We start from the raw sequence: 12631 nt of genomic DNA, 5'->3' as shown, positions 1-12631 counted from the left end.
GGGCTAGGGCTAGGGCTAGGGCTAGGGCTAGGGCTAGGGCTGGGGCTAGGGCTAGGGCTAGGGCTAGGGCTAGGGCTAGGGCTAGGGCTAGGGCTAGGGCTAGGGCTAGGGCTAGGGCTAGGGCTAGGGCTAGGGCTAGGGCTAGGGCTAGGGCTAGGGCTAGGGCTAGGGCTAGGGCTAGGGCTAGGGCTAGGGCTAGGGCTAGGGCTAGGGCTAGGGCTAGGGCTAGGGCTAGCGCTAGGGCTAGGGCTAGGGCTAGGGCTAGGGCTTGATCCGTGGCGATCCCCCAAACCTTCTCGCCTTTGCGACAGATTTCCTGTAGTGCCACAATGTCGAACTTTTGCGGTTCTAATTGAACGAGCAACATTCTGTCGCTATCCACGAAATTTGGTTTTACAGTTCCAGGTAGGAAGCATCCATTCCAAATCCTTGTTTCTTCGCCTGCCCATGCTAAATGTTTCGAGTTGAATTTTCTTGATTTTTCGTAATATTTTAGATATAAAAAGCTTGCCTTACTAGGGCTATGCTGCCTAGTCTCATGATGGGGCTACCATCGTATAGTGCCGAGACAAGACAGTGCCTTCTTGCCTGTCGGTATACGACCTTAGTTACCACCAGGGTTGGTTACCACATCTCAGCTAAGATTCCTCGTATTCCGGCTGGTAGGGTAATCAACCTATTTTGGACCCCATCTGTAGCTGTACATAATTTGGACACTTACAGCAAAATCAAATGAAAATGTCCAAATTATGTACAGCTGCAGATGAGGTCCAAAACAGGTTGGTTACCCTACTACGAGGAGGTGGAGATAGAAGTTGCTGGATAAGAGGCTAAGGACCACTATAGGGTCTGTGTTGCCCATTATTCAGTCGTTCACCAACCGTTTCTTATCCACCAGTCATTTTGACTGGTTTTGGTATAAATAGGTATATTTAAAATGCTGGTATATCTAGTGTTAAAACAGCACATAGACGCAAGTGTTGTACAGCTGACTAAGCTGGCAGAAACTACAACGTGTCTGAATCTAAGTCTATCTTTTTTTTGGGGAAGAAATAATTTCGTTAATCGAAAAAGTGAAGCGTGGCAAAAGGATAGCACAACTTCGGTTGCCGTACGTATGTTGTACCATTTTGTTTGGAATGAATGATCCAACTCTGTTAGTCAATAATTCAAACCAATTTACTATGATGAAAATAACAATATGTGTGTTTGTCGTTTTGTTCACAATTTTGAAATTTATTCGTATTGTTAGTGAGTTCAGCTAGTTGAAACTACACAAATTGGTTTTTATCGAAAACAAAAGCAGGTGCTTAACATGTTTCTCGTTGAGAGCAAACTGAAACTCCTACGCAACGTCGTTCGCCACTTGGTCGCTTGTTATGTAACTTGTCATGTAACACAAATCTCGCTCTGCGTCCGGTCAATAGCTGTTTAATAAATAATTGCGACGAATAAGAAATTCATCAATCAACACAGCGGATTGGCCGCACATTCACAAATACGCACCTGACATTTGTGGCTCCGGCGAAATTGCTTGGTTGCGTTGCGTAGGCTGTGTGAATGAGTCGGTTGATAAATACCGAAAGCTCAGCTCCGCCGTAAGCTTTTGGCAGCGGATGATCGATTGGTTCGCAAGTGAATGCTGAATGTGGTATAAATTGAAGCACGTTTGTCAGTTGAGTAGTGCCAAAGAAGGGAAGAGTGTGATAATGGAGAAAACTCATACCGGTTTACCACAGCCAATGAATTAAAATAAAAATTGAGGTAAAATTTACGGTTATTCAAAATACGGAACGAAATGTGGATGCTCATATCAAGAGGGTAGCAACTGGGCCAAAAGGCCCTAGGCCCTTTCAAAATATTTTGATGCAATATCGTTGGCAACGTGTCGAATACTCTGTCGGCCACAGCCAACCGAACATTCCGGTTACGTACCTCGCCCATGATGAAAAAAAGCGTTCCTAAAATTGAGTATCTTTGCAAACAAATACGGCACTGCAGCTGGAAGCTGTGCGAGGCGTGCCGAGAGTTTCTGATTCCAATAACAAATAGTGAAAACAATATTTTCATTTACGTCAAGTCGCTGTGGGATGTATTTTGTTTTGCATTTATTTCATGTTCCTCAAACGTACAGAAGCAAGCCGAAGCTGCTCGAAGGGAATACCGCATTCTGCTGCATCACCCAAAACTCCACAACTCATCGTGCTTCATTCCAGATTCAAATCACGCATTCAATTCTGCTCAAGTTCATCCTTTTCAATCAGACCGAACCGTACCGCCAGCCATAGTGTGTCCTAAATATGTGACTGTGTGGTTTAGCTGGGTAGTATGTAAATGTCAAGTGTTTCATTGGGTTCATTGGGATAGCGCAGCGGATGGTACTCGCCACTAGCGTTACTAGTCGTGTGTGTTGTTGCGAAATATTGAATCCGTGCGAGCAATCTTTTATGTGTATACTGATCGGCATTGGAACAAAAACTGGAGCCCGGTTTCTGGCCTGGTCCGTTCCGGTTCCGGTTCCGGTTCGATTCCGGTCAAAAATTTTTAAGACGCAATATTTGCTGCTTCAATAAATTTAGGTCAGTGTCAGTATCAGTCTATGTGTTTCCTGTGGGATCAATATAATAGTTAAAAAGGTCACAATTTAATGAAGCCAAAATTAAAAATTACAAATTTTTAATTTTCTCATCGGGTACGATCGGATGGGCTGCGATTTCAGAGCCTTACTGCCATACATGTATGAAATATTTATTCAAACTAATGAATCATTCTATAAATTGTTTTCGAACGTATTAGTTGAATTTGAAAATCAACACGAAAGCAAGGTGAGTTAAAATAGGTGATCTAGTTTTCACAGTTTGTAGAACAGAAGTGCGCGGAACGATTGGTTAGCAACTATCGACGTTGTTTATACATTCAACAGTTTCCGCTTTGAAAATTTCGGTGATCATGAAGGGTAACCCAGCGGGGGTGAAAAACAAATTTGAACATCAGAAAACCTCTCTTAACTAACCTTGCACGAAAGTACAGTACAATTCCATCCTATTCTATCACACTTAAACGATCTTCGTAGGTACGCCTATTTCGGTTACCATTTGTAACCTTCTTCAGTATGAACAGTTACTTCTTGACCGTGCGTAAGTCCGTGACTGTCCACAGTAAGCAGGCTTTAGTTGAAATCGTGAAGAAGTCCTCATAAATAAAAACGTTTGTTTCTAAAACCACTCGTCAATGGGTTTTCATGCTTTTGGCAACACACTCCCATGGGCCACTCAAGTCGATGGCTGATGGTATGATGAAATTCTACTTGTCTTCCATATTGATATGGGTGTGATCAGGTTTCTACCGTGCTCTCAAAAATTTTTCAATTCTCGGCGTTTTACTAGCAGAAAGCAGAAGACGAATCGATTTGCTCTCTCTTAGTCGGATGTTTCTCCGACAATCGACGAGTTGTTTTGCTGTTGTAGTGTTGTGTTGCTTTGCTCTGTCCTCGGATAGGCGTCAGTTCTATTTCATTGTTCTCTTTCTGTCGGAGCACTACCGAGTGCATGCTCTCAAGGTCATGGAGCAAATCGTTTAGTTCATATAATTGCCTACCCGATATTCTCTTTGGGAATTGTGCTCCTTCTGCGCAAGATGAGTGGTTGAAAAAGAAAACAGTATGCAGGCATCATTCGAAGGTAGAGCAAATAGCTGAACAGAAAACGAAAGCGCTTGGTCGTTGTGAGAAGCAGTTTGCTCTGTCTCTGTATGCTTAAGATGAGCAAAATTAAGCCTAGTGTTGTATCCAGCGTCTACAAATTTTACCATTGTCGGACTACAACTGATTTGACAGACCACGACGACCATAGAAACATTTCAATGTTACCCCCAAAGCCTTGACTGAAGCTGTTTCTGGATGCTAAGGCTGTGCGAGATCTCGCAAAATTTCGACTTTACCGAAATCGAACAAAACCGGGCGAAGTTTACCATAGCGGCTAATGTAGTTTAATGGTGATCTACCACAAAACTGGTTCGACGGCGAATGCGAGCAATTAGTGCAGGAGAAGAATGCAGCACGTGCGAGGATGCTGCAACACCGTACGAGGGCGAATGTGGATCGATATAAACAAGCACGGAACAGGCAAAACTCGGTCTTCCGGAGGAAAAAGCGCCAACAGGAAGATCGGGATCGCGAGGCGATGGAAGAACTGTACCGTGCTAACGATAAACGGAGGTTCTACGAGAAGTTAAACCGCTCGCGCAAAGGCCATGTGCCGCAGGCCGATATGTGTCGAGACTCAGACGGTAATCTTCTCACGAACGAACATGAGGTGATCGAGAGGTGGAAGCAGTATTATGACGAGCACCTTAACAGCGATGTAGCTGAACATGGAGGTGACGATATGGCAATAGATCTTGGAGCACGCGCAGAAGACGACAGAATACCAGCCCCTGACCTCCAGGAGGTAGCAGAAGAGATCGGTCGGCTGAAGAACAATAAAGCGGCTGGGGCTGATCAGCTACCCGGCGAGCTGCTGAAATACGGTGGTGACGCACTGGCTAGAGCGCTGCACTGGATCATTGTCAAGATTTGGGAGGATGAGCTACTACCGGAGGAGTGGACGGAAGGCATCGTGTGTCCGATCTACAAAAAGGGCGACAAGTTGGATTGTTGCAATTATCGCGCAATCACACTGTTGAACGCCGCCTACAAGGTACTCTCCCAACTTTTATGTCGTCGACTATCACCATTTGCAAAGGAGCTGGTGGGGCAATATCAAGCGGGATTCATGGGTGCCCGTGCCACCACGGACCAGATTTTCGCGCTTCGGCAAGTGTTGCAGAAATGTCGCGAATACAACGTGCCCACGCATCATTTATTCATCAGCTTCAAATCGGCGTACGACACGATCGATCGAGATCAGCTATGGCAGATTATGCACTACTACGGATTTCCGGATAAACTAACGCGATTGGTCAAGGCGACGATGGATCGAGTAATGTGTGTTGTTCGAGTATCAGGGGCAGTCTCGAGTCCCTTTGGATCTCGAAGAGGGTTACGGCAAGGTGATGGGCTTTCATGTTTGCTGTTTAACATCGCTTTAGAGGGTGTGATAAGAAGAGCGGGTATAGACACGAGTGGCACGATATTCACGAAGTCCGTCCAGCTTCTTGGTTTCGCTGACGACGTTGACATCATTACACGTACCTTTGAGAGGATGGCGGAAACGTACATCGGACTGAAAGCTGAAGCCAAACGGATAGGACTTGTCATTAATGTATCGAAAACAAAATACATGAAAGGAAGAGGTTCTAAAGAAGTGAATGCTGACCTCCCTCCCCGGATTCATTTAGACGGTGATGAAATCGAGGTGGTAGAAGAGTTCGTGTATCTGGGCTCACTGGTTACCGCAGACAACGACACCAGCAGAGAAATACAAAGACGCATTATGGCAGGAAATCGTGCCTACTTTGGCCTCCGTAGGACGCTGCGATCGAACAAAATTCGCCACCGCACGAAGTTAACAATCTACAAGACGCTGATTAGACCGGTAGTCCTTTACGGCCATGAGACATGGACTATGCTCGTGGAGGACCAACGCGCCCTTAGTGTTTTCGAACGGAAGGTGTTGCGCACCATCTACGGCGGAGTGCAGATGGAAGACGGAACGTGGAGGAGGCGAATGAACCATGAATTGCATCAGCTGCTTAGGGAACCACCCATCGCTGCCACCGCAAAAATCGGTCGCCTGCGATGGGCTGGGCATGTCGTGAGAATGTCGGACGACTGCCCGGTTAAAAAAGTTCTCAATAACGATCCGACTGGAACGAGACGGCGGGGCGCGCAGCGAGCAAGATGGATCGATCAAGTGGAAGGCGACCTGCGGACCCTACGTAGACTACGTGGCTGGCGAATTGCGGCCATGGACCGAGTAGAATGGAGACGACTTCTTCGTACAGCAGAGGAAACCACGGCCTGGAGCTGATTAAGTAAGTAAGTACCACAAAAACTAAAGTAAATTTCGTACGATTTCGTTAAATTCCGTACGATTTGGTTAAATTTCGTACAGTTTCGTAAAATTTCGGTAAACACGTAATTTCACGAAATCTCTCACAGTCTTACTGGTTGCAAATGCGCAGTAACTGGATTTCAGTTTACCGGTCCGCCAAAACAAAGAAATGAAATTTCAGTGCTGTCAGTTAATCGCCATAGTTTTCATTTGTTGCCAACACTGGTTTTCGTCAATAGCCAGGATGACGTCAGTTAAGCTGCCCCACCTTGAGTCTCTGGATCTGCCCAAGAGGCCTTTTTGGTCTCCTCCAAATCATTCTTTGGCCATTTGCAAAGGTTGCAACTTCAATGAACGGAAAATAAGCAGAATAAATGCACCATTTTATCCCTTTAAACGCACGTTCCCACTGTACAAGTTGAATGCAGCGACCGTCGATATGCGATCCATTTTCAATCCATTTTCGGTCTGTTGCATTTCGAGCAACTTATGGGCCACTTACTTCTATTCACCTTTGATTTTTGCAATCCCTACCTCATACTCATCGTCAATTCGTTGAGCATTTCGACCCGCGCAAGTCATCTTTAACATGGTCGAGCCATTTAGGCCACGTAAGACCACTCTATTCCTGGTGTCGGTGGAGTTTTTGAAGAGAACAGAACACTGCATAGTCGTCCGGCATCCTTGCGACGTGACTTGTCCACCGTAAACTCCCAACCTTCGCCCAACACATTTCGTTTAAATACGACAAGTGCACGTAGGTCTTCTGTAAGCAAAGTTACAGTCTACAAAATACAAAGTCCGAATAGGACTACTGGTCTGATTTGCATTTCGGACATCGTCATTGCGCGGTGGCGTTTACTTCTTGATCGAACTCATGAACCACATCCTGTTCTTTGCTGTCAATAGTCTCTGATCCTCCAAGCCCCTCAATTCCCCCAGTTTCCCTCCTCAAAAAGCAAAGCCTTGACCTTCTGTTTTTATACGACAGATTTCGCAACCAACTGTTAGAATACAGGACAGCGCGAGGTCAGTGCTACGATCCTATTGACTCTAACAGCCTCTCCCAGCCGAGATTCTAACATACGACGACTGGCTTATTAGACCAATGTCTTACCTCGAGGCGAACTGGGAGGCAGGTTTCCCTCCTCACCCCTGCACAAATAAGGCTTCGGTGTGTATCCTTTACGAGATTGATTCACTTTCTCATAGAACTTAACTAGCGCATCTCATTAGCCCGGAATAGTTTTTCGGGGTCTTCACGATCTCTGTCATTCTTCTTACGCTTTTTCTTCCTCAGAATCGTGGTCAACTCATTCCGCGCTCAACAATACTTGGTCAACGTCTCTCTCGTGGCAATGCTTAGATGGCTTTTCCAAACTCTAGATTTCCTCGTCCACGTCAAACTAGTCATTTCGTGCACTTGGCGTCTCTTCACCTAGCACCTCGGTTGCGACCTCATTGACGGCTGAGCATATCCTGGTTCATTTGTCTTCGAGGGTCGAAACTCCTAGCTGCACAGAGGATGGTAGAGCTTCATCCAGTAGGCACGCGTTCCCAGCTCGTAGGTTGCTTCACCGCTCTGGTAAAACTGGGTTGTGCCACTACGGACCCTCCACACCTTCTCGTCTTTGCGGTAGATCTCCTACGAATGCTGAACTTTCGGGGTTCTAGCTATTTCAGCAGCACCCTGTGGTCAACCACGAAATTCAGCGATCGACAGTTTGAGGTACAAAGCATCCATTCCATGTCCTTGTTTCTTCGATTTTTTCATGCTGAATGTTCCAAGTAGAATTTCCTATATTTTTTGTTGTAACGTTGGTTTGGGTAGGTTGTCTTAGTAGAGTCATGCTAGTGGTCTCGTGATGGGGCTGCCATCTTTGCCGTAGTGCTAAAACAACTCATTTCCTAATTCAGTCGCCCGCATCAAACGCTGTTGTGAGCCGCTACTATCTTGGAGTACAATAGCACGCTTGTTTGAAGAACCGTTAAACCATCAAGAGCCACCCCTGACATGGGAACTTACGCTCACGGCTGACAAAGCTATTCATCATTGTTACTCTGAGCATCCGTACGTATTTTCTGTCGTAATATAACCAAAGATTACACCGCACATTCGATTAACATACGTCAATAAGACTTGGCCCTTCTTTATTGACTTCGCAGCAGATTATTAGAGCACAGGACAATTACGAGGCAAGTGCTACGATCCTACTTAGTCTACAAGCTCCGCCCAGTCGAGATTTGAACGTACGACAACTGGTTTGTTAGTCCAGCATCGTATCTCGCAGCTAACTGGGCGTGGTCATCATTTCAAGGATACGTAAAATCATTGAAGGAAATAAAAGGTTTGCAGATGCATATTTTCAATCACTGATTGTCCCATGAAACTTGTTCATATAGCAACACAACGATTTTTACAGCTGAAAATGCAATCCTATACTATTCCCTGTACTATTCCCTTTACAAACAACGCTATTTGGTATAGCAGAACATCCGACGCTGTGCTAACGCAAATGCAAAGCGGACCTAAGCAGCACGCCTGACTGTGACTGATGATGGGCCGACTTTTTGCAATAGCAAAAGTAACCGTGATGAGATTTGCATTTTTAATTAGTTTTGCTGGCCCGAAACATTGACCGTAAGTTTTCTCACGGAAGTAGGAGGTAGTAAATTGCACAGGTTGCCTGCCTGCCTGCCTGGTCGGCAGGATTGCGCACTGTCGGGCTCGAAGGTGGCATTTTCGGAAATGTTTACCATCGCAAAATGACACATGAAGTTCTACGGAATTAATAAAATGACCACTGTAATGGCTCCCGGGAGCGTAGGAGTTTGGTGGCAATTTCATTTAATTACTGTGGTGAGCAGTTACGTGTTGAAGGTAGTTTTTAAATGCGACGGTAGACCAGCGTAGCGGTGAATTCGAGTCCGAAAGGTGAAGCATTGTGTCCTGGTGCATATCGCATATCCAGCGGCTTAGAATATATAAATTAGGCCGGAAATGTGATTATTTGTTCAAACGGTTGTAATTCTAATAATCAGTCTTGGAAAAAAACGTTGTTGCGTCGTTGTAGGTTTAGCTGAAGCTAAGTTGATTGCCGTGTAATTTTTTAAAGAATTATGATGAATAGTTTGAAAGTGTTTGAAAAAGTCAATAGTGAAGCAGATAATGTGTAGCTAGCAGTTATTGATTTGGCAAAAATATCTGCATAAATCTGTGACCCAGAATGGAACTGAATGGAAAAGTTGGAGACCAAAGCCACTGCCATCCATGTACCGTATACTTTAGCGAGCTTGTCACTAGAAAAACTTAAAAGACGTTGAGTGTCTTTCGTGAAGCGTGAAGTTCTGTGCAAAGTTTTTGCAGTCTGGAATCAATATAGTTTGGAATAATTTTTTTGTCAGCTGTCTATCATATTCAATTGAGATGACGTTGAGATAGACTAGACATTTAAGGGGCAATTTTTGCAGAAGTATAGTGTTTTCCAATTGAACTGATGAGATTGCAATTGCAAGGCAAAATTTCAATTAATCGCTTTAAATAAACCCCACCTCTTTTGGATCGGTTCATAAACATTCATCAAAGTAAACTGTGCACCCTGGCAATCCGGATTCTTTATGTACCATCTGTTACGAACATGGCCAAAACTTCCGTTATGCTACACGTGTCAAATTCCAACTGTGTCCCCCGTTTACTTGCAGTTAAACACCAGCAAACCAGCGCGGTCCTGCGGGAGATTGGCGAAAAGGCAAACCGGTAAATATTTGCTTATTTGGTCGAGCTGGTTTATTTATGATCAATCAAAACCACTGTTGATGATGCTGCTGTTGCTGCTGTTATTACTGCCACCCTGCAGGCCTTTGTTTACCAGTTGATTGTTTGACGACCGAGGCCGGGCACCGTACACTGAAAGGGCAAATCGTGCAAACCAATCTGAGCGCCATTCCGTCAACCGAGAGCGGGGCCCAATCTGCCTTCGGGTGGAAAAATATTGGTTCGATTTACTGGGTTGGTGAGGTCGAAATATTCAGCAGATGCAGAGCGTGAATGAGGCATTTGGAGTGATTTTTTTTCATCATTTCGGAGAACATTTATTTCCATGATGTTTTTTGCAGACGAACATGGGGCAGTTGGAATCAGGCGCAATTACCTCGGCTAAGCTTAGCAATCTGCCTTAGTAATGGTCGTGTTTGTAGAGTATAGTTTTATATTAGGTGCAATTATATTGACCGAATATTATTTAGTGGAAATGAATATGATCATATCTTCGTTTTTCCTACGTAAAATAATAGCTGACACGCGTTTAATCACATTTTTTGTCCGACTTCGGACCGATTTCGGGTTGGCATTTAGCTCTCACTACGAATTTGCTTTTATGACTTCAATCTCCTCGAAATATTTTGCGGCAAATTGTGTTGGGGAAATAAGAAAAAGTCATACATAGCCATAGCTGGTACCTAGCACCGTATTTGCTAGAAATGGCTTTGTGGGTTGACATTACCCACATATTAATTGAGCAATTCCGGCACAAGCCGGGCTCTTACTCGTTACACAACATTCAAATTAAGATTTAAGGACAATAAATCTCGGTATACATGCTGGCTGTTATCCAGAACTATATGTCAAATTTCTTTCGACGATGGTTATTTATAGAAGCACATGCAAAATAAAACTAATTTTCTTTATAAATTTCTGTGCAATTGTCATTGCATTTGCTTGTGAAAATGACAATACCATCAGTATTATCTTTGTGTCTTACAACATGACCTGATCAACGTACCCAAGTAACAATTTGGGTTTTATTACACAGTTATGATGGCATTCTAGGCCAAAATTGGTCATGAAAACCGCCATAAGAGCACAATAAAACTCACATTGTTGCTCGGGTAGTTCCTCCAATTCACTCGGTTAATAGCTGCCGCTGTTAGCTTCAGTTGCATGGACATCGTATATTCGTCATCAGATCTTGATTCACCTAGTCTAACCATCTTGCTCGCTGTGCTCTTGACAGTTTTATTTCTACCGTATTTAACGCAAACAGCATCTTCGTGCGGTAATTTTCTGACATTCTTGCAACATGTTCTATTCACCGTATTTTTCAAACTATAACTACTTTTAACTACTGGCTTTGCTGCATAGTTACTCGAAATAATGAATTATCCTTCTCATTCATATTCTTTTCTCCTGCACGGCGTTGATGATCGCTATTAGGAAATGCTTCTCGAAAACTTCGAGTGCTCGCAAGTTCTGCTCAAGTAATCGTTATCTTCACGCTCTTCATGCTCGTAGAGAACAACCAGTCTGATGTACGGTCATATTGACAGGATATGTTTCTTTGTCTGTTCGATCGCAATTGCTTTTCAAGTCCATAGCAGGTACGATTCTCGCTGATGATACGCCTATGAGTCTCATGGTTGGTGTCATTGTCCATCGTCACCGTCACCAGTAGACCCAAAGTAGACAAATTCGTCATCTACCTCGAAATCATCACTATCGATTATCACACTACTCCGTACAATCCATTGTAGCTTTGATCAGTCTCGACTTTCCGGCCAAGCCATTCTCTTCCATGATTTTTCATAACTGTTTACGGTCGATAGTATCATACGTAGCTTTAAAATCGATTAATGGTTTTTTTTAAAGATCTACCGCAACTTAAGTGTTTGTAAGGGCTGACTGTTTTTCAACGAAGTCAGCCTGATGATTTTCTACGAAGCTCTTTGCAATTGGTGAGAGTTGGATCAAGGAGATTTCGAAGAACACATTATAGGCGGCATTGAGAACGCAGATAACACGATAGTTCTCACAGTCCAGCTTGTCGTCTTTGTTGTAGATCCGGCAGATAACCTCATTCTGTAATCCTCCGGTTGTTATTCTTTCTGTTTTCCAAATTTTAACAGGCTGGCTGCTTTTTTGGGAACATCTAGATACCATACGCCAGTGACTAAACGCAAATTGTTGCAAAAAGACCTCTTTTTTCCCTCGCCAGCGTGAACTGAAACGAAAGCAGAACTTTTGGCAGCGTAAACATTCTTTTTGGAAGACTGCAATGGTAAAACAGAATTTCAAGCGAACGAGTGATGCATATCGACGGTTGAATGCTACATTGTACCAATGTACGAAATTGCTTTCCCCGCCACTATGACTCTTTGCCTAAGTGTCATTCAGATGGTCGTCTAAGGGTTGCTTCCATCCTTACTAAAGAGATACTAAAGGGTGTCCAACATGCCACATCAAATCGCATCACGTAATAAACGCTGTAGAAAATTACCTAATCGACCGATCCTTTTCAAACATTCAGACAATAAAATGTAACCCATTAGTAATCTTTTGGCATATAGAGTAGGGCGGGGCATAAGTGCGATGTTTGAAGTTGTCATAAATTTTCGTGAGATTTAACCCTTTATAAGGCCGTGGCAATTATTTTGCCACCAACAAAAAATATTTGTTTTGCGTCTATAATGACATCAATATAATTATAGAAGCAAAATAAAAAATGTTTGTTGGTGGCAATATAGTTGCCACTGCCTTATAAAGGGTTAAAGGAGGACAACAACATAATATATTTTATAGTGATGCAGTAACTCAATGTCTTCACATTCAACTATAAATCATCTGCGGTAATAGTGTTTTGCAA

This window comes from Sabethes cyaneus, chromosome 2 (assembly GCF_943734655.1).
Source record: "Sabethes cyaneus chromosome 2, idSabCyanKW18_F2, whole genome shotgun sequence".
Lineage (NCBI taxonomy): Eukaryota > Metazoa > Arthropoda > Insecta > Diptera > Culicidae > Sabethes > Sabethes cyaneus.
This window is presented reverse-complemented; position numbering follows the sequence as displayed.